Source organism: Heterodontus francisci, chromosome 18, assembly GCF_036365525.1.
Source record: "Heterodontus francisci isolate sHetFra1 chromosome 18, sHetFra1.hap1, whole genome shotgun sequence".
Lineage (NCBI taxonomy): Eukaryota > Metazoa > Chordata > Chondrichthyes > Heterodontiformes > Heterodontidae > Heterodontus > Heterodontus francisci.
In genome coordinates this window covers 55,092,865-55,120,480 of record NC_090388.1, presented here as the reverse complement: position 1 = coordinate 55,120,480, position 27,616 = coordinate 55,092,865, and the positions used below count along the sequence as shown (strand labels likewise).

General features: G+C 44.8%; 1 protein-coding gene across 2 annotated transcripts in view; it reads left to right on the top strand.

The window, feature by feature from the left end:
* Window positions 1-27,616, top strand: part of wnt5b (wingless-type MMTV integration site family, member 5b) — a 161,089-nt gene that overhangs the window by 20,185 nt on the left and 113,288 nt on the right. The window contains exon 1 of one of the 2 annotated variants that reach the window (XM_068050776.1): window positions 22,776-22,895. The exons of the other annotated variant lie outside the window; for it this stretch is intronic. The gene's annotated coding sequence lies outside the window, so the exon portion shown is untranslated. Of the gene's footprint in view, window positions 1-22,775; window positions 22,896-27,616 lie in introns of those variants that run through there. 2 annotated transcript variants of the gene reach the window in all.

Sequence of the window (27,616 nt, the reverse complement as noted above, 5' to 3'; positions counted from 1 at the left end):
GGCTCTTTGGCGCAGTCCATACACCTAGCACCCATGGATTAATAACCCAGCAGAAATCGATGCTTTCAAGATATGAGGAGAAAACCAGTTTAAGAAAAATTTTTAAATCGGTGTTTACGGAAGTGACTTCAAGGCTATGATCTGAGGTTAAAGTTCAGGTGACAATTATAAACACCTCAATTTTATAATGGGCTCTGAACACCTTGATCCGACTATTACTTGGTAATCACTCCATTATCTTCTCTCTGTCAAGTAATAGTAATCAAAATCCATATTTAGCAAAGCTGAGCAAAAAGCATGAATTGCCATCATGGGAACAGGAGTAGGCCATTCAGCCCATCGAGCCTGCTCTGCCATTTACTTAGATCATGGCTGATCATCTACCTCAATGCCACCTTCCTGCGCTATACCCATATCCCTTGATGTCATTAATATCTAGATATCTATTGATTTCTGTCTTGAACATTGTTACAAGGATTTTTTTGTATTAAAACTTAGGATTCTGTGTTTTTAAAAAACTTAAAAAAAGGATTTCAGTGGACATTGAGACACCGCAAAAGCTGAGTTTTATGGATGTTCTGAAAGGCAGTTCAACAAAAGCTGAACTAGTAAACAAGGACTGGAATGCAGGTAATTCCAAGGAAACCAGTAGGGGGTTGACTTCAAAGCTACCCTCTGTTATGACAAGAGCGAATGTATGACTGGGCATGTGACCTGTTTCGGGAAGGTTTTAGTTTCAGTTTTGAACTTTAAAAAGCCAGTTGGTTTGGACAAAAAGCAGGCATTTGAAATTTGATTTTGACCTGCCTGGAGTTCAGAAAAAGACCCAGAAAAAGTATTACCTCTCTGTAAAGGAATCCTGCCTCTCTTGAGAAGAAACCCTGTATTTCAAATGTAGCAGATTCCTATTGCCTCCTGTCTCTGAAGAATCCCTGCATCAAGTGTGGTTCCTGTTGCCTCCTGTGTTTTAAGAAATCCTGAAATTTGAAGAAAGCTTTTACTGCTACACTGTTGCTACACCCCAACGGAAGACCTTATGTGAGGCTTTCTGCAGTTGAATTTCCTTGCATACCTACCCATTACTGTTCATCAACCTCACCTGAAAAGACTTTGAGTGGCTTTGGAACACCTCGCCAAACTGAAGAACTTACTTTCAGATCATGACTGTCTAAGTTTATTATTCCTTTCATTCCTACAAAACAGCTGTAAACCAAAATCCCCTTTTTTTAATCCCAGTTAACCGTTTTTTAGAAGCATAAGCATGTGCATGTGGGCTAGGGAAAAATCAGGAGCTTTACTATCTGAATTCGTATATAAATTTACTTCATTATTGGTTAATACTTGGTTTTATAATAAACAGTTAATTTTTTGTTGATTAAAGAAAGCTGGTTGGTATGCTTTATTCTGGGGACAAATATAGTATCTAATTGGCTGCTTCGGTAAGTGGGAACATTTATTGATATACTGTGATCTGTGGAGAAGTGGGACTGAATTAACAGTGCACTCCTCCTACCTTGGTCATAACAACATGCTCAATGATTGAGCTTCCACAGCCCCCTGAGGTAGAGAATTCCAAAAATTCACCATCCTCTGAATGAAGAAATTCCTCCTCATCTCAGTGTTAAATGGCCTGCCCTTTATTCTGACACTGGTTATAAACTCAACAGCCAGGGGAAACATCCTATCTACATCTACCCTGTCATGCCCTGAAAGCATTTTGTAAGTTTCAATGAGATCACCTCTCATTCTTTGAAACTCTAGAGAATACAGGTCCAGTTTCCTCAGTCTCTCCTCATAAGACAATCCCGCCATCCCAGGGATTAGTCTGATAAACCTCAGTTGCACTCCCTCTAAGGCAAGTATATCCTTCCTTAGATGAGGAGACCAAAATTGTACACAATACTCCAGGTGCGGTCTCACCAAGGCTCTCTACAATCACAGCAAGACTTCTTTACTCCTGTACTCAAAACCCCTTGCGATGAAGGCCAACATACCGTTTGCTTTCCGAATGGCTTGCTGTGCCTACATGCTAGCTTTTAGTGACTCATGAACAAGGACAAACAGGTCCCTTTGGACATCAGCACTTCCCAACCTCTCACCATTTAAGAAATACTCTGCCTTTCTGTTTTTTTATACCAAAGTGGATCACTTCACACTTATTCACACTATATTCCATCTGCCATGTTCTTGCCCATTCTCTTAGCCTGTCCAGGTCCCCTGAAGCCTCCTTTCGTCCTCCTCACAACTTACATTCCCACCTAGTTTTGTGTCATCAACAAATTTGGAAATATTACATTTGGTCCCCACATCCAAATCATTTAGTTAGATTGTGAACAGCTGTGGCCCCAGCACTGATCCTTGCGGTACCCCACTAGTAACAGCCTGTCATCCTGAGAATGACCCATTTATTCCTACTCTCTGTTTTCCGTCTACCAATTCTCAATCCATACCAGTATATTACCCCCAATCTCATGTGCTCTAATTTTGTTTACTACCTCCTGTTTGACACCTTATCAAAAGCCTTCTGAAAATCCAAACATGTCTATGCTACAAGTAACATCCTCAAAAACTTCCAACAGGTTTGTCAAATATGATTTCCCTTTCTTAAATCCATGTTGGATTTATATCATTATTTTCCAAATGTCTAGTTATCACATCTTTTATAATAGATTCTAACATTTTCCCTACTACTGACGTCAAACTAACAGGTCTATAGTTCCCCGTTTTCTCTCTCACTCCCTTCTTAAATAGTGGGATTACATTTATTACTTTCCCGTTTGCAGGAACCTTTCCAGAATCTATAGAATTTTGAAAGATAACCACCAATGCATCCACTATCTGTAGCCGCCTCCTTCAATACTCTGGGATGTAGCTCATCTGGTCCATGGGATTTATCAATTTTCAATGCAGTTAATTTTTTGAGTACTACCTCTTTATTGATACTAATTTCATTCAGTTCCTCATTTTTACAAGTCCCTTGGTTCCCTAATATTTCTGGGAGATTTTCTGTGTCTTCTTCCATGAAGACAGACACAAAGTAATTGTTTAGTCTCTCTGCCATTTCCCTATTCTCCACCACAAACTCTTCTGTCTCTGCCTGCAATGGACCCACATTCCTCCTTGCTAATGTTTTCCTTTTCAAATAGCTAAAGAATCTTTTACAGTCCGCCTTTATGTTTCTAGCTAGCTTGCATTCATAGCTTGTTTTCCCTTTCTTTATCAGTTTCTTGGTCCTTCTTTGTTGGATTCTAAATTGCTGTCAATCCTCGGGCTTACCAATTTTTCTGGTGAACTTATAAGCCACTTCCTTTGATCTAATGCAATCTTTAACTTCTTTCGTTAGCCATGGTTGATTCACCTTTTCTGTTGGGTTTTTGTGTCTTAGAGGAATGTATGTTTGTTGTAAACCATGTAATAATTCTTTAAATATTAGCCATTGCCTCTCTACCTTCAAGCCTTTTAATGTAATTTTCCAATCCACCATAGCCAACTTTCCTCTCATACCTTCATAGTTTCCTTTGTTCAGATTTAAGACCCTCGTTTCAGAATGAACTATATCTTTTTCAAACTTAATGTAAAACTCCTAATGGCTCCTTTACAGCAAGGTTTCTCATGACATAATATTAAATCTAAAATAGCCTGATCCCTAGTTGGTTCTTCAACATACTGCTCCAGAAGCAATCTCGTGCACACTCGAGGAATTCATCCTCCACAGCATTAGTGCTAATTAGGTTTACCCAATCTACATGTAAATTGAAGTTGCCCATTATTACTGTATTTCCCATGCTACATGCTGCTCTAATTTCCTGATTTATACCATGCCCAACATTACCACTACAGTTTGGTGGCTTATAATCAACTCCCACCAATGTTTTCTGCCCCTTGCTGTTTCTTTGCTCCACCCAAACTGATTCTACATCTTACTCCTTTGATCTAAGACCTTCTCACAAATGTACTGATCTTGTCCCTTATTAACAGCGCTACCCCTACCTCCTTTTCCCCTTCACCTTTCCTTCCTAAATGACGAAAATCCCTGAATATTCAGTTCCCAGTAGTGGTCCCCCTGTAACCACGTCTCTCTGTATTGGCAATTAAATCAACCCATTTACCTCTCTTCGTGCCTTCAAATCATCTACCTTGGTGCGAATGCTGTGGGCATTCAGATAGAGTGCCCTTTACTTTGTCTGAACATTATTCCTCATTCCGATCCTATTTGGTGTTTGCCTTCATCTCGTCTGCCTTTTAATTTCGCTTACTACTTTTCTATTTCCTGTTACCAGTTTAATCCTTTCTCTTTGAATGAGGAACATAGGTACAGGAGTAAGTCATTTAGTCTCTCAAACCTGTCCATCCATTCAGTTTGATCATAGCTGATTTGTACCCTAACTCCACCATTTTAACTATTTTCATTAGTCCTCCAAACGCAGAATGGTATAAGCAAAAGAAATAATTTGAAGTGGCATATATAATTTTTGTACAAACATAAGATCATGGACCTAGGTAGGAGCCCGTTCTAACTTTGATGTTCAGTGCTAAGGAATCCAATATGGATTCAAGGTGTTGGAATGCAATTCTCTAATATAGACAGAGGCAGCACTCCTAGTCTATATACCAAAAATAAGGGTTCTGGATGCAGTGGACAAAACACTTGCAAGTTTATTAAGGGTTAAATGAACATATACTTATGGCCTACTGTGATACCCATTGTTATAACACTTGTATTATAGGAAAAGAAATAAAGTAAAACTGCAGTTTGCAGCAGTGACAGATTTAAAAAAAAAATCTAAATGGTTCTGTGAGTGGTGAAGGCACTCGACTTGTATCCATGTGGTGAGGAAGGACATTTCCTCCCAAGAAGATTTTGTTTCTGGAGCGTTTATTTGGTGCACTTCTCAGCATTTCAGAGTCAACTGGAATTCTGCTTTTCTAACCAAAATTCATTTCTCCTAGAAATGTTGCCCTTCAATGAGAAAATTCAGTAATTGTGCAAACTTCAAGAAAACTTTACAAGGTGCAATTAATTCCATTGATAATTCAACCCAGATCCGGTTTTCAGCTGGTCTGTTCCCAATCCGGTACCGGATATCTTTATGTTTGGTATTTTTATTTTGAAATGCCTCTAAAAACCACGATTGTGTATCTTCATTGGAGAGTGTGATTTCACCCCATGGCCAATGAGTTCGGTGTGTGTGACTTCCACCATTACTGATAAACATCGGGCTCAGCGCCAGTCGCTGCTCTGAGCCTAAGAGAGGCGCCGACACAGGGTGGAGTAAAGAATCAGTCTTTTGGTCTTAAAGGGGCCACCTCCTGGGGAAGAGAGAAAGAGAGACAGAGGCCGGAATTTCACGGTGGATGGGCGGGAGCTGGACTCCGACGTGAAAGTCGGTGGCAAACCTGCTTCCGACTAGCCTGGGGATCCGTCCTGTATTTTACAGATCCCCCGGCTTTAATTGTCCCGAGGCGGGACTTCCACCCACTTGAGGGAGGAGGGCCCGCCTCAGTGTGCTCCCGGCCAATCAGCCGGCCGGCAGCTCTTAGTCCCAGCAGCACCACCGGGAGCAGTAGCCACTGCTGGGACTGCAGCCCAGCCGACGCCATGGATCGAGGAGGGAAGGTAAGTAGGGGCATGCTCACCAGGGTTATCGACCCTTCCCTGGTGAGGCTGGACTGGTCCTTTTGGGAGTGGGGGGTGTCTTGGGTCCCGGGGGTGGGTTGGGAGGCAGGGGCGGCTCTCAATCGGGTACCCTGTGCCCAACTGCCATGCTCCCGCCCGACCCCCGGGGCACGGCAGCTATCGCTGGGCGGCCTTTCACATCCCCAGCACACCCGCTTGCCAAGGGTAAAATACCCATGGATGCGAGTGAGGGCCATTAAGTGGCCACTTAAAGGTCTTGATTGGCCTCAGGCAGGCGGGCCGTTTCCCCCCTCCCCCCCCCCTACCCCACCGCCCGCCTGACCTCCGTAAACATGTCCGGAGGTGGAATTGGGGCGGGTAGGCCTCCCAGAGCCTGCTGCTCAATTTTATGCTGCCCTCACGCCACCATCCAACCCGCTGGGGCGGCGTAAAAGTCCGGCCAGAGTGTGGGGGTTGGCAGCAGAGTGCCTGGTATTCTTGAGCTCTCTCAGTGGCCACCCTAATTCTTGATTTGTTAACTGTCTTTCACAACACATGCCTACAATAAACCCATCTAGCTTAAGGTGCCCAACAAAGCCTGGTGAGAACAGTGCCAGACAAAGCTGACCTTGGACCCTAACATTGACACTTTTATACTTTTACATACAGTCTGTAAGTGGCAGTGTACTTTCAGAGAGAGAGAGAGAGAGAGAAAACCAAGGAAGTGTCAGTATGTATCCCTCAATGTTGGTGTTGACAATTGTCCTTCCTTCCATCTCTTGGCACCCATTTCAAAAAATGTGAGACAAAAGATCAAACAGAACTTCAGTTGTGTCTAAGAGAAGTTTTCATGGATTTCTTTTGACATTTTTTGTGGGAGTTGCACTAACACAAGCTCCAAGCTCTCAGCTAGTATCAACAGCAACTTTTTTTTTGTTCTACTGTAACATTGTTTAACCTGGGAGATTCCCTTACTTCTTGAGAGCAATGCAAATATCAACCTCTTAGAGTTGCTGCCACTTGGGAGATAAAAATGCCATCTGAGACATTAATAGGTTAAATCATTCACTACACCGTGCAGGACCTGACAATATACATTTACTAGTGCAAACATTGTGTAAAGGTGAAATTTCCCAGGTGTTTTCTTTATCGTAATAGGCCCGGTTTTTAACTTTGTGCAAGTGGGTCGGTTTTGAATGAGTTCAAATCTTCCCCCAATGTTTCTCACCATTTTCAAAATAGTCTTGGGTTATAAAATTTACTTGAATTTCAAACAATACGGTCACATCAAGTCCACAACTAATGACATTAAAATATGTAATGTGAAAATCCCAAACCTTTTTCAATCCAATTGCTGTTCACCAAATTCTGGTCCCATTCAAGTGTGAAATTGTCCACAGCCCCAGAGTGGATGACTGTCAGTTTGAAGTGCTGCTCATTGACAAGTGTGGAAATGATCTCAAAGGAATATCAAATAGAAGTTTTAAAAATGACAATTAATATGACTACTTGTTGCCAGTTAGTGTTTTCTTCTTGGTTTAACACCAGTTATTTTTCCTGTTACTGCACCCTTGACTATATACATTTTCACTGCGATCTGCTTGTCTTATCAAGATGGGTAGACCTAATTAGGTAGGAACAAAATTGGGAAACGCTGGAGGGAAGTTTTATTACCCCAAAAGTCTGCAGGGAATCAAGCCTAGCATTCAGTGCTCGGAGTTCCCATCAGAGTCAAGAACAGATCTCATCAATAAAATTAAAATACTAGCTACCCACACCATCTGGGGAACATGTTGGAAGTGCCTCATTGCCTTTAAAAGAGGATGCAAAAAAAAAATCCTTAAAAACATTCTAAAACTTTGGAGATCCAGCCTGGGATCAAGTGTAACCCACTCTGAGGTGGGCCCCACTTGTGCTAGCCAGGAGGTCAGTACAGCAAACAATCACCCAGAGAATTCCCAGCCTGTGGACAAGGAAAGTTTTAGCTTCCAAGTCCCTTTCCCTGCCGTGCTCCCATCTAATGTGAGAACTTTTTGGGATAGGCAGAGGCTTTTCTTCAAAGAAGGCCCCACAGTAATTGGCAAGGAATGCTTGGATCCAGCATTTCCAGATCCAGGCCTAATCTCTACCCTTTCTACCATACCCCCATAAAACTTATATTAGGGCTGCATCAGAAGGGTCTTGGATTTTCAGCATCGAGTTTTTTTTTTAAGCCTTGCTTTACTCACAGCTTCTCTTGACAAAGGATGTGCCATGTAAATCTTAATTCAATTTGTTCATTCAAAATCTACCTGGCTGGAATTTTTCATGGTAGAGTTCATTCTTCACCTTCACCAAAACAAAGTCTTCAACATTGATTATTCCTGATGAAATATTATGTCTTAAATTACTCCAATGTTCTCCTAGGTGATCTCTTTCTATCTCTGTAACCTTCTTCAGCCTACAATTCATCCCAAGCTCTCTGTTTCTCCAACTTTGACCTCATGTGGATTCCCCCCCACCCACTACTCTCCGTACCATTGACAGTTATGCTCTCAGCCACCAAGGTACCACTCTCTGGAATTCCCTCTGCCAGCACCCTGGAGCTACAGACAAAGTTGCACATACTTTTAACAGAGGAGCAGGGCTTGCAGAGTCTTGAGTTTACAAGGAATGCTGTGATTGAGTTTTGTTGTATGTTCTGATCAGACCTGCAGCCAAACTGCTCCAAAGGTTTTGCACATGGTGTTTTTAACAAGGCCATAACTGCCCTTAACTCTATGCTTTGAGATCGTCAGCTTCCATTTAGCTGTGGATAGACGTGAAACGTGTGACTGATGCCCAGTCAGCAAAACAATTTTACTTCCATTCTTTGGTCAAGTGAAAGCAGCACAAGAGGGCTGTGTAATATTTATTGAGTAGCAAGACTCCAAAGGGATCTAGGTTGCACTCTTGTGGCCCATCATGTTGAATTACACAATACCAGTACCAATATGAATAGAATGGAATCCACTCGTTAAGCTCATTTGTGACCATCAGCACTGGATTCTACAAATTAATGTTTACTACCAAAGCAGAGGCCTTTTATTTTAAGGTAACCAGCCAGTCACAAAAGCAATTCTCAGGGCAACTCCTAGGACATTGATGCTATTCAATGCAGCTGTGCCTTATGGCACTGGTGTGGTATTCAAGGACATGAGCTGATCACAGATATAATGAGGTGCATGGATCCATCAGAGTAATCGCCAAGCAAACCATTGGCATATTGAATCAGTTCTTCAGGTGCTTGGAAAGATCTATAGGTATCCTGCAATACAGCTTGGTAAAGGTTTCAAGGATTGCTTGTATTGTGCATTATACAGTTTTACTCTGCATTATGTTGCCTTGGATAACAAAAGCCTAGAGATGCATTAAGGGAACAACCAAGAGGAGCAGGAAGAGGATAAAGTAGGCAGCAGTGCCATTCAGCAAGTTCTGATACGGAAGACCTTCTCTTAACTTGCGAATGTGGCCACTTCATTAACAGTCCTATCTCTATCTTTTCATGTCCTCCACAAATATGCATCACCTGCAGTGCCTTAAAATTTTCAGGCATTACATCAATATCAAATTCATACCAGCTGATGAAACATACTTGTAAATCTATTCTCTGCACAAAACTTCAGTGCCACCACATTTTTCTGGTTGTGCTGTGATTCTCCTTAGTTCTTCTTTTGGGCCTCCTTATCTCGAGATACAATGGATACGCGCCTGGAGGTGGTCAGTGGTTTGTGAAGCAGCGCCTGGAGTGGCTATAAAGGCCAATTCTAGAGTGACAGGCTTTTCCACAGGTGCTGCAGAGAAATTTGTTTGTCGGGGCTGTTGCACAGTTGGCTCTCTCTCCCCTTGCGCCTCTGTCTTTTTTCCTGCCAACTACTAAGTCTCTTCGACTCGCCACATTTTAGCCCCGTCTTTATGGCTGCCCGCCAGCTCTGGCGAACGCTGGCAACTGACTCCCACGACTTGTGATCAATGTCACAGGATTTCATGTCGCGTTTGCAGACGTCTTTATAGCGGAGACATGGACGGCCGGTGGGTCTGATACCAGTGACGAGCTCGCTGTACAATGTGTCTTTGGGGATCCTGCCATCTTCCATGCGGCTCACATGGCCAAGCCATCTCAAGCGCCGCTGACTCAGTAGTGTGTACAAGCTGGGGATGTTGGCCGCCTCGAGGACTTCTGTGTTGGAGATACGGTCCTGCCACCTGATGCCAAGTATTCTCCGGAGGCAGCGAAGATGGAATGAATTGAGACGTCGCTCTTGGCTGACATACGTTGTCCAGGCCTCGCTGCCATAGAGCAAGGTACTGAGGACACAGGCCTGATACACTCGGACTTTTGTGTTCCGTATCAGTGCGCCATTTTCCCACACTCTCTTGGCCAGTCTGGACATAGCAGTGGAAGCCTTTCCCATGCGCTTGTTGATTTCTGCATCTAGAGACAGGTTACTGGTGATAGTTGAGCCTAGGTAGGTGAACTCTTGAACCACTTCCAGAGCGTGGTCGCCAATATTGATGGATGGAGCATTTCTGACATCCTGCCCCATGATGTTTGTTTTCTTGAGGCTGATGGTTAGGCCAAATTCATTGCAGGCAGCCTGTCGATGAGACTCTGCAGGCACTCTTCAGTGTGAGATGTTAAAGCAGCATTGTCAGCAAAGAGGAGTTCCCTGATGAGGACTTTCCGTACTTTGGACTTCGCTCTTAGACGGGCAAGGTTGAACAACCTGCCCCCTGATCTTGTGTGGAGGAAAATTCCTTCTCCTTAGTAATAATGTATCTATTGTTAACTCAAGGGGACGAATTGAGGGTTGAATGGTGGCTAGGGGACCTTCTCCTCTTTAAATAATGCCATGAGCTGTTTTACATCCAGAGGTCTTAATTTAACATCTTATTTGAAATATGACACCTCCAACAGTGCAGCACACTGTCAGTATAGTGCCTAAGTTCAGTTTAGATTATGTACTCCACCTGTATTATGTACTCAACTCGTGGAGTGAGGCTTGGACCCACAACCTTTGGACTCCAAGGTGAGAGTGCTACCACTAATCAAGGCTAACATTAGGTGGGCAGCTTGGCAGTATGTAGGCAATGTTTTTGCTTTTGCTGTTAGGAGCAGTGGTGGACCGACCCTGCTGATTTACCCTTTTTCCTTGCAAGAGCCTGGCATCCTTTTTGAACCTGTTTATCACAATACTATTGAAGATCAGAAATTTGCTATACGTGCTAAACCTAGTCACAGTGCAGTGGAGGGCTGATACTGCTCCCATCTTGGGCTTTTCTGTGTCTTAATCCAGTCTGCTTTAAATACATTGCACATCGTGATTTAGGTCAGTAAATTTTTATCCTCATAGCTATAAAATGCACATATCCAGCAAGAGTTGCATTACTTTAATAAGAGAATATGCTTTGTGTTAACCTGGTGCAAAATAAACTAGCCTTGGCAATATGCAAATCACATGTTCATCTCAAACATTTGATCAGGGCAGAGTTCAGATGGAAATGTTCTCATCATAACCGCATTGTAAGTTTTATATAACAATGATAAGTTTTATGATATAATAAAGGTGGCATAACCCACAGCTTTAACCATTTTTATGACTGAGAAACACGCTCTCATTTTTATTCAGAAGTAATTGTAATTTCAACTATGTGTTACCAAGAAAATATTATGTATTCGGTGGAGGTGTTGCACAACAGGATAAGAATAGTACATGAGAGCAAAGGTTATTTTGGAGAACCATTTATGGATACTTTGGCAGTTGTATTGAGATATTCAGTTGTGCCATAGAAACGTGGGTGCCACAATAAAGAGAACTTCCTAAGCAGTTTATGATAAAATAATAGTTCAGGCCAAAGTTTTCAAAAGTTAATTTGAATTGAGTTTATATATTTAAAAATTCTATTTTAAGGTGTGCATTCAAATTGCCTCTCATTATTTATCTCAATAAATAATAATAATAGAAGTTCTTGTGTTCGATTGAACATTCTAAAATGACTGCCTAACAAGATTTCTATCCCTGGGAAATTATTTGAACCCTATATTGAGGTGTTTAGCTGTATTTAATGATATAAATACTACAGTAGAAAACCTAAACCCATCTACTGATAAAATTGCAAACACTGGGGGCTAAATTGATAGTCCCCACAAATGAGGGTGAGGATCAAAATGTGCAATTATCCTTTGCCTGTTCATTGCAATGCCAGCAGCAGCCAACTTCAAGCTGCTTGTTGATTTTGAATAATTTCTCTGTTGATTGGTGGTCACATCAGCAGGGGGCCAATACTGTAATAAAAACAAAGTGGTAGAAATAACCAGCAGGGCATGCAGCATCTGTAGAGATAGAAGCAGAGTTTCAGGTCTGTGATCTTTCATTAGACCTGGCAAAGGTTAGAAAAGAATTAGGTTTTAAGCAAGTAAAGGGGGGGTGGTGGTGGGGTTTGTGGGGAAGAGAATAAAAGGGAAGGTTTGTGATAGGACAGAGGGCAGGAGAGTTTTAAAAACAAAGCTGTCCTGGGACAAAGGCAAACAGTGTGTTAATGACAAAGCATTAGTCCAGAGAGAGTGTGGATAGCAGAATAATGAGCAGCTCTGTCTACATGAAAAACAGGCACATGGTTAAAAAATAAAATAAAATAAAATGAAAAAATATAAAGATATAAAAAAGGCCAGTCATGCTGTGAAGTTATTGAACTCAATGTTCAGTCCACAAGGCTGTAGAGTGCCTAATTGAAAGATCTGGTGCTGCTCCTTGAGCTTGCGTTGATGTTCACTAGAACACTAGAGCAGGACAAAGACAGAAATGTGGGCATGAGAGCAGGGGGTGGGTGGTGTTGAAATGGCAAGCGACCAGAAGCTCAGGGTCATGCTTTCGGACTGAGTGGAGGTGTTCTGCAAGACGATCACCCAATCTGTGTTTGGTCTCCCCAATATAGAGGCTTCCGCATTGTGAGCAGCAAATACAGTATACTAAATTGAAGGAAGTACAAGTAAATTGCTGCTTCACCTGGAAGGAATGTTTGGGGCCTTGGATGGTGAGGAGAGAGGAGGTAAACGGGCAGATATTATACTTCCTGCGATTGCATGGGAAGGTGCCGTGGGAAGGAGACGAGGTGTCAGGGGTGATGGAGAAGTGGACCAGGGTGTTGTGGAGGGAACAATCCCTTCAGAATGCTAAGAGGGGAAGGGAAGATGTGTTTGGTGGTGGCATCATGCTGGAGGTGGTGGAAATGGCGGAGCATGATACTTTGGATGTGGAGGCTGGTGGGGTGGAAAGTGAGGGCAAGGGGAATCCTGTCACGGTTCTGGGAGGGAGGGGAAGGGGTGAAGGCAGAAGTGCGGGAAGTGGGTTGGACACGGTTGAGGGCCCTGTCAACCACGGCGGGGGGGGGGTGCAATCCTCGGTTCAGGAAAAAGGAAGACGTCAGAAGCGCTGTTGTGGAAGGTTACATCATCAGAACAGATGCGGCGGAGACAGAGAAACTGGGAGAATGGGATGGAGTCCCTACAGGAAACTGGGGTGAGAGGAAGTGTAGTCAAGGTAGCCGTGGTAGTCGGCGGGCTTATAATGAATATTAGTAAACAGCCTATCCCCAGAGATGGACTCAGAGAAGTCGAGGAGGGGGAGGGAAGTGTTGGAAATAGACCATGTAAAGGTGAGAGAAGGGTGGAAATTGGAAGCAAAGTGATAAAATTTTCCAGTTCGGGGAGAGAGCAGGAAGCGGCACTGATACAGTCATCAATGTACCAGAAAAGGTGAGGGAGGGGGCCTGAATAGGACTGGAACAAGGAATGTTCGACATATCCCACAAAAAGACAGGCATAACTAGGACCCATGAGGGTACCCATAGCAACACCTTTTACTTGAAGGAAGTGAGTGGAGTTGAAGGAGAAGTTGTTCAATGTGGGAACAAATTCAGCCAGGCAAAGGAGGGTGGTGGTGGATGGGGACTGGTTGGGCCTCTGTTCAAGGAAGAAGCGGAGAGCCCTCAGATTGTCCTGGTGGGGGATGGAGGTGTAGAGAGATTGGGTGTCCATAGTGAAGAGGAGGTGGTTAGGGCCAGGAAACTGGAAATTGTCAAAATGACGTAGGGCATTCGAAGAGTCATGGATGTAGGTGGGAAGAGACTGGACTGGGGAGAAAAGATAGAGTCAAGATAGGAAGAAATAACTCCAGTGGGGCAGGAACAGGCTGAAAAGATGGGTCTACCAGGACAGTCCTGTTTGTGGATTTTGAGAAGGAGGTAGAAGCGGGCTGTCTGGGGTTGCGGGACTATGAGGTTGGGAGCTGTAGAGGGGAGACCTCCGGAGGAGATGAGGTCAGTGACAGTCCTGGAGACAGTGGCTTGATGTTCAGTGGTGGGATCATGGTCCAGGGGAAGTCGGAAGAAGTGGCTGAGAGTTGGCGCTCAGCCTGTGCAAGGTAGAGGTCGGTACGCCAGACAACAACAGCACCACCCTTGTCTGCAAGTTTGATCACAATGTTGGGGTTAGAGGGCTGTTGTAGGTTGCAACGGGACATTGACAGGATGCAGAGCTGGGCTGAGAAGTGGCAGATGGAGTTCAACCTGGAAAAGTGTGAAGTGATTCATTTTGGAAGGTCGAATTTGAATGCAGAATACAGGCTTAAAGACAGGATTCTTGGCAGTGTGGAGGAACAGAGGGATCTTGGGGTCCACGTCCATAGATCCCTCAAAGTTGCCACCCAAGTTGATAGGGTTGTTAAGAAGGCGTATGGCGTGTTGGCTTTCATTAACAGGGGGATTGAGTTTAAGAGCCGCGAGGTTATGCTGCAGCTCTATAAAGCCCTGGTTAGACCACACTTGGAATATTCTGTTCAGTTCTGGTCGCCTCATTATAGGAAGGATGTGGAAACTTTAGAGAGGGTGCAGAGGAGATTTACCAGGATGCTGCCTGGACTGGAGGGCGTGTCTTATGAAGAAAGATTGAGGGAGCTAGGGCTTTTCTCATTGGAGCGAAGAAGGATGAGAGGTGACTTGATAGAGGTGTACAAGATGATGAGAGGCATAGATAGAGTGGATAGCCAGAGACTTTTTCCCAGGGATGAAAGGGCTATCACCAGGGGGCATAATTTTAAGGTGATTGGAGGAAGGTTTAGGGGAGATGTCAGAGGTAGGTTCTTTACACAGAGAGTGGTGGGTGCGTGGAATGCACTGCCAGCGGTGGTAGTAGAAGCAGATACATTAGGGACATTTAAGCGACTCTTGGATAGGTACATGGATGATAGTAGAATGAAGGGTATGTAGGTAGTTTGATCTTAGAGTAGGTTAAAGGGTCGGCACAACATCGTGGGCCGAAGGGCCTGTACTGTGCTGTACTGTTCCATGTTCTATGTTCTAGACCTGAGAGAACGGCGTGCAGCAAGTTCAGAGGGAGACAGTGATTGAGGGAAGTGGAGAAGTTGAGACAGCCGATGTCATGTTGACAGTTCTCAATGAAAAGATCAAGAGTGGGTCACAGGCCAGAGGGAGGGGTCCAGGTCGAGGGAGATTACTGGAGGTGGGTGAAATGGTCGGGGGGGAGGACTCCTGGTCAAAGTGAGCCTGGAGGCGAAGACGACGGAAGAAGAGCTCAACGTCATGCCAAGCGCAAAATTCACTGAAGTGGGGTTGTTAGGGGATTAAACTGAGTCCTTTGTTAAGTACGGATCGTTCAGCATCAAAGATGGGAAGGTCAGAGAGTATTGTGAATACATGGCAAGGGGTCAGATTAGGAGAAGGAATGGGGTCAGAGGGAAGTGAAGGGAAAGATGGATCTGGAGGGGTGTTGGTACCCTTGAGCTGCTGGAGCTTGTGTTCCTTAACACCTGAAAGGAAGAGAAAAAGTTTTTTGTTAATGCGTCGGATATGACGAAGGATGAAATGAAACTGTGGAGCAGAACAGCTTTGAGATAAGGTGAGGTGGTGCTTCTGGAGAGAGAGGTCAAGTGTGTGTATATGTGGCGGCGCATGGCACTGAGTGCGGATCTCAGGATGCGGTGAGAGCAGCAGTCCGAGGAACATTGTATTTCTCAGATACCTGTAATCCTGGGTGGATTCAAAACATACTGTACATACATCCAATACTGTAAGTGGCTTGAACTACTTAAAGCCAACCTGCACCTCTTAAAAGGGGAAGTGCATTGTGGCTGAAGGTGTTGACAGTTGTGAAGAAAATGAATCTGACCTGGGAAATAGCTAAAATAAGCACAACATGGGAAATAGTGGGCTCCAAGGTTTTCGAATGCTGCACTAGAGGCTTCGGTGGTGGAGGAGGTGCAAAGGAGAAGAGATGTCCTGTATCTGCAGGGGTCCAGAGGTCCTCCAGACACACGATGAGAAAGCAGTGGGAGTAAGCTGAGGAGACCAATGCTAGGAGTCAAGCCCTGAGGATCTGGATGCCGTGCCGCAAGAAGTTCAATGACGTCATGTGAGTGAGTGGTCGAGGTCAGTAAATGCATCTTCAAATACCATGTCCTACCAACTCACATCACTTACCTATCAGGAATCGTATCTAACCCCACTGCACTCTCACAAATTTAGCACTGCAGCAAGCCTCATACCCACATTTCATAGTTTGCACACACAACCAGCTATTATACCATGATAGCCATATCCGCCAAAGAGATTGCACCACACTCACTGACACACTTCCATCTCTCTTGCAGGACAAGCTGGCACACAAATGGAGGCAGCAGGAGCTAACTGGCAGGGGGCAGGCGAACCTCAATGTCCTAAACCCTATGGAGAAGACGGTTCTGACCATTATTGGGATGGCCAATGCTGGGACTGTGGTGGGGCTGAAACCATCGAAGATGACAGTATCCTCATACCTAATGCTCCTCCTTTCATTCCCACCACAGCCACCAGCTTAGATACTGGAATTACATGGAATTCAGAAGATAGTACAGAGGCAGGATGTGCACGTGATGAGACACTGGGCAGTAGTTGGCTACAGCCAAGTGTTACGACCAGGTGAGAAAGGTGTTCAGGGGTCTCTTTCAGCCTTCACCTGGTGTTATTGTAACAGGGATTTGTTTTAAACACACTGTGTTTTGAGCTCCCCCCAGGTGAACCCTTGTTCACCACTTTCCAATTATAAGGCAAAGAAATGAGCATAAACAGGCCTTCTTAGGTTTAAAGGAGAAAAGTGACATTTATTAAAACTTAAAACTTAAACTCTAATTCAGTTAATGCCTATGGATACATGCCACGCCCCACGATAGCATGCATGCGTGATACGCACATGCAAATAGAGACAGAAAAGAGCAGAAGAAAAAATAGAGAGATTTGAGGCAATATCAGAAGGGTTTCTTGTTACTGTGCTTTGAGCTCACTGTAGTCCTTTTGTAGGTAGTTCTTGCTTGCAGGTAATTCTTGCTTTTCATTGGGGCCCAGTATGCTTCTTAAACCTTGTTCACTGTAGGAGACTTTTCTCTCTTGGGGTTCATGTGTCTTCAATGGTTTCTGAAGCTGGTGAGAGTGAGATGAGAGCAGACAGGAGAGAGGTATTTTCAGTGCAGGAGCAAACAGCTTTCTCAGTTCAAATTCTCTGTGACAGGTTCAAATTCAAAAAATGCCAACAGCCAGTTAGTCATGTGACTAAACTGGTCTGACCAGGTCTTCTGTGGGGAAGCAGGGACTGGGTCCTTTGTTCCAACACTGTCTGCTAGTATGCAAAAAAGGGCTTTCTGGCGAGGGGCCTGGCAATTCCTTATGATAGGCCCTCTTTTCTTCCCAGCAAGAATTTTAAGTTCAATGTCCATGTGGCAAAATATGTGTCTTATTCTTGGCAGGTGTGGGCCGCCATGACACATGGAAAGGGCAAAGCTTAGCAAAGTTGCTAGCTCACTGGAGGGCAAGGTTGCTCATACTTGTGCTGCAGAGGACTCAGATGAGTACTGCGATGGAGCAGCCTACAGAAGAATGCTGATGAGTATGCACAATAAAATGTTTAGTGCATTGGGAAGTCTGCCCTGCCGAAAGCCTGCGATTAGTGTCATGGAACATGGGGGAGTCTGGCACTGATTTGGCACAGGGCTTCATAGAGAGCTTACAGTCCATCTTTGCCAGCATGGAAGCAATGTCAACTCCGTTCGCAACGCTTGTGGATCCAACCACAATGCAGCGTCTGATTGTTGATGTCACACCTTCCATTGCAGTGCTGAATGCTGCAGTGAAAGCTCAGATTGCAAAGTGAGCTTGCTGCCATCATGGCTGTACATTAAAATATGGAAGGGGCTTGCAGGATGTCACAGCAGTCTAGCAATCTGTCTGTCAACAGATTACTAGGATTGCTAAGGTGCTGCCCTGGGGGTGTGGCAGAGACTGCAGGGAGAATGAACCTGCTGTCATCTCTCATGATGGCCTCCCATCCCTGCCACTCCTGCACTGCTCTTGCTGTTACCTGTCAGCCAGGCAGTCCAGACTGCTGCAGCCCATGCCAAGATGGTGCAGTTCGCAGCTGGGCTTTATAGGCCCAGATCTGCTCAAGGTCGTCCTGCAAGACTATCTGCAGTCTCTTCCACTGAGTCAGCAGCCTTCCACCAGCCATGCTGCAGTCACTGAGGTGGCACTGTGTAGGAGCACTAGGACAGGCAAAGGCACCTGCAAGACCGGCACTAACGGAATGCACAGGGTTATTAATTGTCTTTTGTCTGCAATACGGTGTGATTTTATTAGTAAATTTGGTTTGGAATGTTTTTTTGTAGTGGCTTTTCTTTTTGCATTGTGGCCTAGCAAATGCTATGATGGTCAGTGACAGGGGTAAGATAAGGTTGGTAAGACTGTTGGTGAATGAGGACTTGGAGTTGCAGTTACTGGTATCACACATTTATGAGTTCTCTGAAGAGAGACCGGCCAGAAAGGAGCTGTCTAGGTTGCCTCCTGCTCCTCAGCTGTTCGTCATATAGCTGTTGGCAAGGGCTGTCCCCTCATGGTGAGGTTGTGCAACTTGTACCAGACCACCAAGAATCTTGACACCTGCTCTGCCTTGTACTGCAGGGCTCATCCAGAATGATCCAGGCAACGTGGCAGCAAGACTTTTATTGTATGCATGCCACGCAAGTGTGTGTGGGTTATGCACTGGAGGCACCTGCCATGTGGTCAGCGGCTAGGCTTTGTGGCCCAATAGCCACCCTTTGGTTTGCCTTGATGGCTTAAGTGCAGCTGGCAAAGCAGAATGCTATAGAATGAAGGCATCATGACTGCTGCTAGGATACCAGGCATTAGCCTACATGATTTGCTTCCTATAGTCACACGCCAGCTGGACATTGAGGGAGTGGAATCCCTTTCAGTTCCAGTACATGGCAGAATTTTTAAAAATTCATTCCTGGGATGTGGGCATTGCTGGCTAGGCGGGCATTTATTGCCCATTCCTAATTGCCCTTGAGAAGGTGGTTGTGAGCTGCCTTCTTGAACAGCTGCAGTCCATGTGGGATAGGTACACCTACAGTGCTGTTAGGAAGGGAATTCCAAGATTTTGACCCAGAGACAGTAAAGGAACAGCGACATAGTTCCAAGTCAGGATGGTGTGTGGCTTGGAGGGAACTTTCAGGTGGTGGTGTTCCCATGCATCTGCTGCCCTGTCCTTCTAGATGGTAGGGGTCGCGGATTTGTAAGGTGCTGTCTAAGGAGCCTTGGTGTGTTTCTGCAGTGCATCTTGTCAATGGTACACACAGCTGCCATTGTGCGCCGGCGGTGGAGGGAGTGAATGTTTGTGGATGGGGTGCCAATCAAGCGAGCTGCTTTGTCCTGGATGGTGTCGAGCTTCTTGAGTGTTGTTGGAGCTGCACCCATCCGGGCAAGTGGAGAGTATTCCATCACACTCCTGACTTGTGCCTTGTAGATGGTGGACAGGTTTTGGGGAGTCAAGAGGTGTGTTACTCGCCACAGCATTCTTGGCCTCTGACCTGCTCTTGTAGCTACGGTATTTATATGGCTACTCCAGTTCAGTTTCTGGTCAATGGTAGTCCCCATTGCAGCACCTGCATGCAATGTCTGTGCAGTCAATGGAACCCTGTACCATGAGGAAGCCTGCAATCATCATGACGCCTCATGTCTGCTCTGCATGATTCTCTCTGGCAAGAAAGAATGAAATGTAGTTAGCTCTCATTGACTAGAGAGCATCAATCACCTCACTTACACAACAGTAGATGGCAAACTACAAGATGTTGCAAATGTCTCTAGTTCCAGCCTGGAAGGAGCCAGACCCATAAAAGTTTGCGACATACGAATTAGGAATAGGAGTAGGCCACTCGGCCCCTCGAGTCTGCTCTGATGGCTGATCTGATTGTAACCTCAACTCCACATTCCCACCTACCCCCAATAACCTTTCACCCCCTTACTTATCAAGAATCTATCTATAAATCCAGGGGACTCTCAGTGTTGCTCATCTGCACTGAGTGTGAAGAAGAGAGTTTGGTAAGTGAGGGAGTTCAGTAAGGAGGGGAACGACAAATTAAGAAAAAAATAAATTTGAGTGCATAAAGTGTAAAATGGGAGTTTGGTGTGTGAGGGAGGGGCTTCTTTCTTTCTTCTACCTTTTTTCAGTCTCCAGTAGCTGCCTCTCTCTTCGGTGCAGGGGAAGAAGCTGATTGGTAAGTTATTTTACTTCTCATTGTAATAAGTTTTTAAAATTACATTATGGAAAGTCAGCTTGGCCAAGTGGAATGTTTGTCCTGCGGCATGTGGGAAATCATGGACGCACCACGTGTCCTAGATGAACACATCTGCAGGAAGTGTCATCGGCTGCAGAAGCTTGAGCTCCGGGTTTCGGAACCCGAGTAGCGGCTGGAGTCACTGTTGTGCATCTGCGAGGCAGAGGACTACATGGATAGCACATTTTGGCCGGTGGTCACACCACAGGTTAGCAGCATGCAGGCAGAGAGGGAATGGGTGACCGCCAGGTGATCATCTTCCAAAATTCTATAGATTCTGGAATGGTTCCTGTAGATTGGAAGATCGCAAATGTCACCCCACTATTTAAGAAGGTAGGGAGAGAGAAAACAGGGAATTACAGACCTTTTAGCCTTACATCAGTCATTGGGAAATTACTAGAATCTATTCTAAAGGATGTGATAAATGGACACTTGGATAATAATGATCTGATTGGGCATAGTCAACATGGATTTATGAATGGGAAATCATGTTTGACAAACCATTTGGAGTTTTTTGAGGATGTGACTAACAGAATTGATAAAGGGGGGTTGGGGGATGTGGTATACTGGGATTTTCAGAAAGCTTTTGATAAAGTCCCCCACAGGAGGTTGGTTAGCAAAATTAAAGCACATGGGATAGGAGGTAATATACTGGCATGGATTGAGGATTGGTTAACAGGCAGAAAGCAGAGTGTAGGAATAAACGGATCATTCTCATGTTGGCAGACTGTGACTAGTGGGGTACCGCAGGGATCAGTGCTTGGGTCCCAGCTGTTCACAATATATATCAATGATTTGGATGTGGGAACCAAATGTAGTATTTCCAAGTTCACAGATGACACAAAACTAGGTGGGAATGTGTGTTGTGATGAAGATGCAAAGCTGCTTCAAGGGGATTTGGACAGACTTAGTGAGTGGGCACGAAAAGGCATTATGGTCGGCATGGACGCGGTGGGCCAAAGGGCCTGTTTCTGTGCTGTACGACTCTATGACTCTGTAACATGGCAGATACAATATAATGTGGAAAAATCTGAGGTTATCCGCTTTGGTAGGAGGAACAGATGTGCAGAGTATTTCTTCAATGTGAGAGATTAGAAAGTGTAGATGGACAAAGGGACCTGGGTGTCCTTGTCAATAAGTCACTGAAAGCTAACATGCAGGTGCAGCAAGCAATTAGGAAGGATAATGGTATGTTAGCTTTTATCACAAGAGGATTTGAGTACAGGAGTAGTGAAGTCTTGCTTCAATTGTATAGAACCTTGGTTAGATTGCACCTGGAGTACTGTGTCTAGTTTTGGTCCCCTTACCTTAGGAAGGATATTATTGCCATCGAGGGAGTGCAGCAAAGGTTCACCAGACATTTTCCCAGGATGGCAGAACTGTCCTATGAAGAGAGATTAGGAAAACTGGGCCTGTATTCTCTAGAGTTTTGAAGAATGAGAGGTGATTTCATTGAAACCTACAAGATGCTTAAAGGGATAGACAGGGTAGATGCAGCTAAGATGTTTCCCCTGGTTGGGGAGTCTAGAACCAAGGGACACAATTTCAGAATAAGGGGGAAGCCACTTAGGACAGAGATGAGGAGAAATTTCTTTACTCAGAGGGTTGTGAATCTTTGGAATTCTCTACCCCAGAGGGCTGTGGAAGCTCAGTCATTGAATACGTTTAAAGTAGAGATTGACAGATTTCTAAATACCAATGACATAAGGGGATATGAGGATAGTGTGGGGAAGAAGGCATTGAAGTGGAAGATCAGCCATGATCATATTGAATGGTGGGACAGGATCGATGGGTTGAATGGCCTACTCCTGCTCCTATGTTCCTATGTACCTCTTGCCTTAAAAATATTCAAAGTCTCTGCTTCCACCACCTTTTGAGGAATAGAGTTCCAAAGACTCAGGACCAATTAAGAGAAAAAAATTCTCCTCATCTGTCTTAAATAGACAACCCCTTATTTTTAAACAGTGACCCCTAGTTCTAGATTCTCCCACAAGGGGAAACATCCTTTCCACATCCACCTTGTCGAGACCCCTCAGAATCTTATATGTTTCAATCAAGTTGCCTCTTACTCTTCTTGACTCCAGCGGATATCAGCCTAGTCTGTCCAACCTTTCCTCATAAGACAACCTGCCCATTTCAGGTATTAGTCCAGTAAACTTTCTCTGAACTGCTTCCAACACATTTACATCCTTCCTTAAATAAGGAGACCAGTACTGTACACAGTACTCCAGGTGTGGTTTCACCGATGCCCTGTATAACTGAAGCATAACCTCCCTACTTTTGTATTCAATTCCCCTCGCAATAAATGATAACATTCTATTAGCTTTCCTAATTACTTGCTGAACCTGCATACTAACCTTTTGCGATTCATGCACGAGGACATCCTTTGTACCTCAGAGCTCTGCAATCTCTCACCATTTAGATAATATGCTTTTTTTTATATTTTTTTATTTCATTGCTACAGTAATCTTCACAACCACTGGCAATGGAGTCCTTGCCCTGCTCTGAGGTTGCAGTTGTGGCTGCAGCAGGTGACAGATTTCAGCGAGGACCTCCTTACTGAAGCGCAGACATCTCAGGCACTGGTCATCACCGAGATTCAAGTAGGAAAATTGTTCTCTGAACACCTGAGCGAATATGGCTTCCTGCTGTGCCCTTCTTTCTCCACCTCCTACTTCCTCTTCCAGCAGCTTGTCCTGCTCTGTGTGGTCTCTGTTCATTCTCCAAGTCATGCTGTATTCCAAGGGGAATGCCTACCAGAACTCTGCAGACTTCCGGAGTCCATTCACTGTGCAGGCGATAATGCTGTCACCAATATGGCATCTGGCACGATTTGCCCGGGACACCATCTTGGTGCCCTTGGGGACCTCGTAGCACCCAAAGAATGAGTGCTAACAAGCCCAGTTTCTCTCCCAATTCATCCGTAGGTTATCCCACCTTGAACATTGGGCATTACACTTTAAAAAGCACAATCTGTTCAGTTAACTATGCAGATTTATTTCTATAGCCTATTCTCAATGAACAGATCGGAAAAGCTACGACTACCAATTGGGAGCCAGCAACATCCATGAAACCAACCAATCAAAACAATACTTTTCAAGCATTTTGAGCAACCACCTTGGCTGCACACAAACTGGCCACCTGCACATTCAGCTAAATTTAACATAAATCACAATAAAACATGAACAATTTTAAAAAACTGAGAAAAATAACTGAAATTACACATAAACGTACCCATGAAGTGTAATAACTCTCTTGCACAATAATTCTCTCAAGGGCCTATGCTTTTTTGAGCTTAGAGCTTGGCTTGGCTCCCTTTCTCTGAAGCTTGGTTTACTCTCTTGGACCTTCCTGATTTCAACTTTTTTTTTATTAAGACTCAGATAGGTGCTACTGTGGCCGTCAACGTGACTCCAGGAGGGTGTGTTGCCTCCCTGGTGCCAGGGTCCGGGATGTCACTGAACGGCTGCAGGGCATCCTGAAGGGGGAGGGTGATAAGGCAGAGGTCATGGTACATGTTGGTACCAATGACATAGGTAGAAAGAGGGATGAGGTCTTGCATCAAGAATTCAGGGAGTTAGGCAGTAGATTAAAAAGCAGGACCTGTCGGGTTGTAATCTCTGGATTACTCCCAGTGCCACGTGCTAGCGAGTATAGAAATAGGACAATAGCACAGATGAACGCGTGGCTTAAGAGTTGGTGCAGGAGGGAGGGTTTTAGATTCCTGGACCACTGGGACCGTTTCTGGGGAAGGTGGGACCTGTACAAGCGGGACGGTCTACATCTGAACCAGAGGGGGACTAACATCCTTGCTGTCGGGTTTGCTAGTGCTGTTGGGAGGAGTTTAAACTAATTTGGCAGGGGGAGGGGACGCAGACTCCTAGCAGAATAGGGACACAGCTAAGCACAGGAAAGCAAACAAGTCAGAGGGAATACAGCGGAAGTAAGTTTCAAGGGAGTAAGAACAGGATGGAAGGCCTCTACTTTAATGCCAGGAGTATTGCAGGTAAAACAGACGAGTTAAGGGCAATGATTGACACGTGGAATTGTGATATAGTAGCCATCATGGAGACATGGTTGAGGGAGGGGCAGGATTAGCAGCTCAGTATCCCGGGATATAGAATCTTCAGGCGAGACAGAGGAGGGGGTAAAAGAGGAGGGGGCATTGCAATATTAGTTAAGGAGTCAGTTACTGCAGTAAGGAGAGATGATATCTTGGAGGGGGCATCAAATGAAGCTTTATGGGTAGAGTTTAGGAATAAAAAAAGGGACAGCCACATTGCTAGGTGTTTATTATAGACCCCCAGATAGTCAGCGGGAAATTGAGGAGCAAATATGTGCACAATTTGCAGAGGTGTGTAAAAATAACAATAGGGTAATTATATTAGGTGATTTCAACTTTCCCAACATTAATTGGGATAGTCATCGTGTTAAGGGCTTAGATGGAGTGGAGTTCTTAAAATGTATACAGGAGAACTTTTTAGCCCAATAGGTAGAGGACCCAACAAGGGAGGGTACAGTGCTGGACCTAATTCTGGGGAATGAAGCCGGACAGGTGGTTGATGTGTTGGTGGGGGAGCATTTTGGTGATAGTGACCATAACATGGTACAATTTAAGCTTGTTATGGAGAAAGAAATAGACAAGTTGCAAAAAAAGGTTTTGGATTGGGGGAGAGCGAATTTTAGTAAAATAAGGCAGGATCTGGCCAAGGTAGACTGGAAAGAGTTACTTGTCGGGAAATCTACAGAAGAGCAGTGGGGGGCATTCAAAAAGGAAATGGGGAGGGTACAGGCCCAACATGTTCCCTCTAGGGTAATAGGTAGGAGCAACAAGCCCAGAGAACCATGGATGACCAGAAACATTCAGGGTATGATGACAAGGAAAAGAGAGGCTTTTAGCAAATACAAGGAGAGCAAATCAATGGAAGCATTAGTGGAATACAGAAAGTGTAGGATGGAGCTTAAGAAAGCAATTAGGAGTGCAAAGAGGGGATATGAGAAAGCTCTGGCTGGTAAAAGTAGGGAAAATCCCAAGATATTCTATAAGTATATCAATGGGAAGTGGATAACCAGGGAAAGAGTAGGACCCATTAGGGACCAAGGGGAAATTTGTGGGTGGAGCCTGAGGACATTGGTAGGGTGTTGAATGAATACTTCACATCTCTCTTCACCCAAGAAAATGAGGATGTAGATATGGAACTTAGAGAGAGAGACTGTGAGGTTCTTGAGCAAATTGTCATGGGGAGTGACAAGGTATTGGAGGTTTTGGAAGGCTTAAAAGTGGACAAATCTCCAGGTCTGGACGATTTGTGTCCCAGGATGCTGTGGGAGGCGAGGGTGGAGATTGCAGGGGCTCTGACCCTAATTTTTAATTCCTCTCTGGCCACAGGGGAGGCGCCAGAGGACTGGAGAACAGCTAATGTGGTACCACTATTTAAGAAAGGTTGTAGAGATAAGCCAGGGAACTACAGACCAGTGAGTCTCATGTCAGTGGTAGGGAAACTATTGGAGAAAATTCTGAAGGAGAGAATCTATCTCCACTTGGAGAGGCAAAATTTGATTAGGAATAGTCAGCATGGCTTTGTCAGAGGGAGGTCATGCCTAACAAATTTGATTGAATTTTTTGAGCATGTGACCAGGTGTGTAGATGAGGGTAGTGCAGTTGATGTAGTTTACATGGATTTCAGCAAAGCCTTTGACAAGGTCCCACATGGGAGACTTATCAAGAAAGCAAATGCACATGGGATACAAGGTAACTTGATAAGGTGGATTCAAAATTGGCTTAGCTGTAGGAGACAGAGAGTGATGACAGACGGCTGTTTTAGTGACTGGAAGCCAGTGTTCAGTGGCGTAACACAGGGATCTGTGCTGGGTCCCCTATGGTTTGTCATTTATATAAACGACATAGATGACTATGTGGGGGGTAGGATCAGTAAGTTCGCAGATGACACAAAGATTGGCTGAGTGGTTAACAGTGAGGTTGCGTATCTTGGGTTACAGGAAGATATAGACGGGATAGTCAAATGGGCAGAAAAGTGGCAGATGGAATTTAACGCTGAAAAGTGTGAGGTGATACACTTTGGAAGGAGTAATGTGACACGGAAGTATTCAATGAATGGCCTGACACTGGGAAGTTCCGAGGAACAAAGGGACCTTGGCGTGTTTGTCCATAGATCTCTGAAGGCAGAAGGGCAGGTTAATAGGGTGGTGAAAAAGGCATATGGGACACTTGCCTTTATCAATCGAGGCATAGATTACAAAAGCAGGGAGGTCATGTTGGAGTTGTACAGAACTTTGGTAAGGCCACAGCTGGAGTACTGTGTGCATTTCTGGTCGCCACATTATAGGAAGGATGTGATTGCACTGGAGGGGGTGCAGAGGCGATTCACCAGGATGGTGCCTGGGATGGAACATTTAAGCTATGAAGAGAGGTTGGATAGGCTTGGGTTGTTTTCGCTGGAGCAGTGAAGACTGAGGGGTGACCTGATCGAGGTGTACAAGATTATGAGGGGCATGGACAGGGTGGATAGGAGCAGCTGTTCCCCTTAGTTGAACGGTCAGTTACTAGGGGACACAAGTTTAAGGTGAGGGGCGGGAGGTTTAAGGGGGACTTGAGGAAGAACTTTTTTACCCAGAGGGTGGTGACAGTCTGGAATGCCCTGCCTGGGAGGGTGGTAGAGGCGGGTTGCCTCACATCCTTTAAAAAGTACCTGGATGAGCACTTGGCACATCATAACATTCAAGGCTATGGGCCAAGTGCTGGCAAATGGGATTAGGTAGACAGGTCAGGTGTTTTAATGCAGACTCGATGGGCCGAAGGGCCTCTCCTGCACTGTATTATTCTGTGATTCAAATGTATGTTGAGGTCTTTGCCCTTCTAAGTCTCATTTAGAGCCTCTCCATGTGTGTTCCATCAGTTCCCTTCAGTGCTGGTTTGTTCGTGTACACCTCAGTCCTGGGTATCCCTGCTTGTTTCAAACTGTGCACTTTCTCTTCCTCTCCCACTCTACTTTCCTTCACAGGCTTGATATTTCTTAGCCAGAACTAGCTCAGCTTTGCTTTCTTCACATTCCTTTGGTCCTCATAACTCTTGTGTGTTCTTGGCCCCGACACTGGCGTTACATCTAAGCTTGGGCCCTATTGGGAGAAAAAAAATCCAGTCCTGAGTTCATGCAATTCAATTTAATTCTGAATTCTCCATAGCTAAAATCTGGTTACTAAAAGGTGGTTATGAACTCAGAATTACTTTCCCTCTATTTTTCCCTTCTCTTCCTGTGGAAAACACTTGGCCCCCATTCTTTATTCCCCAGATTAATGCAGCTGA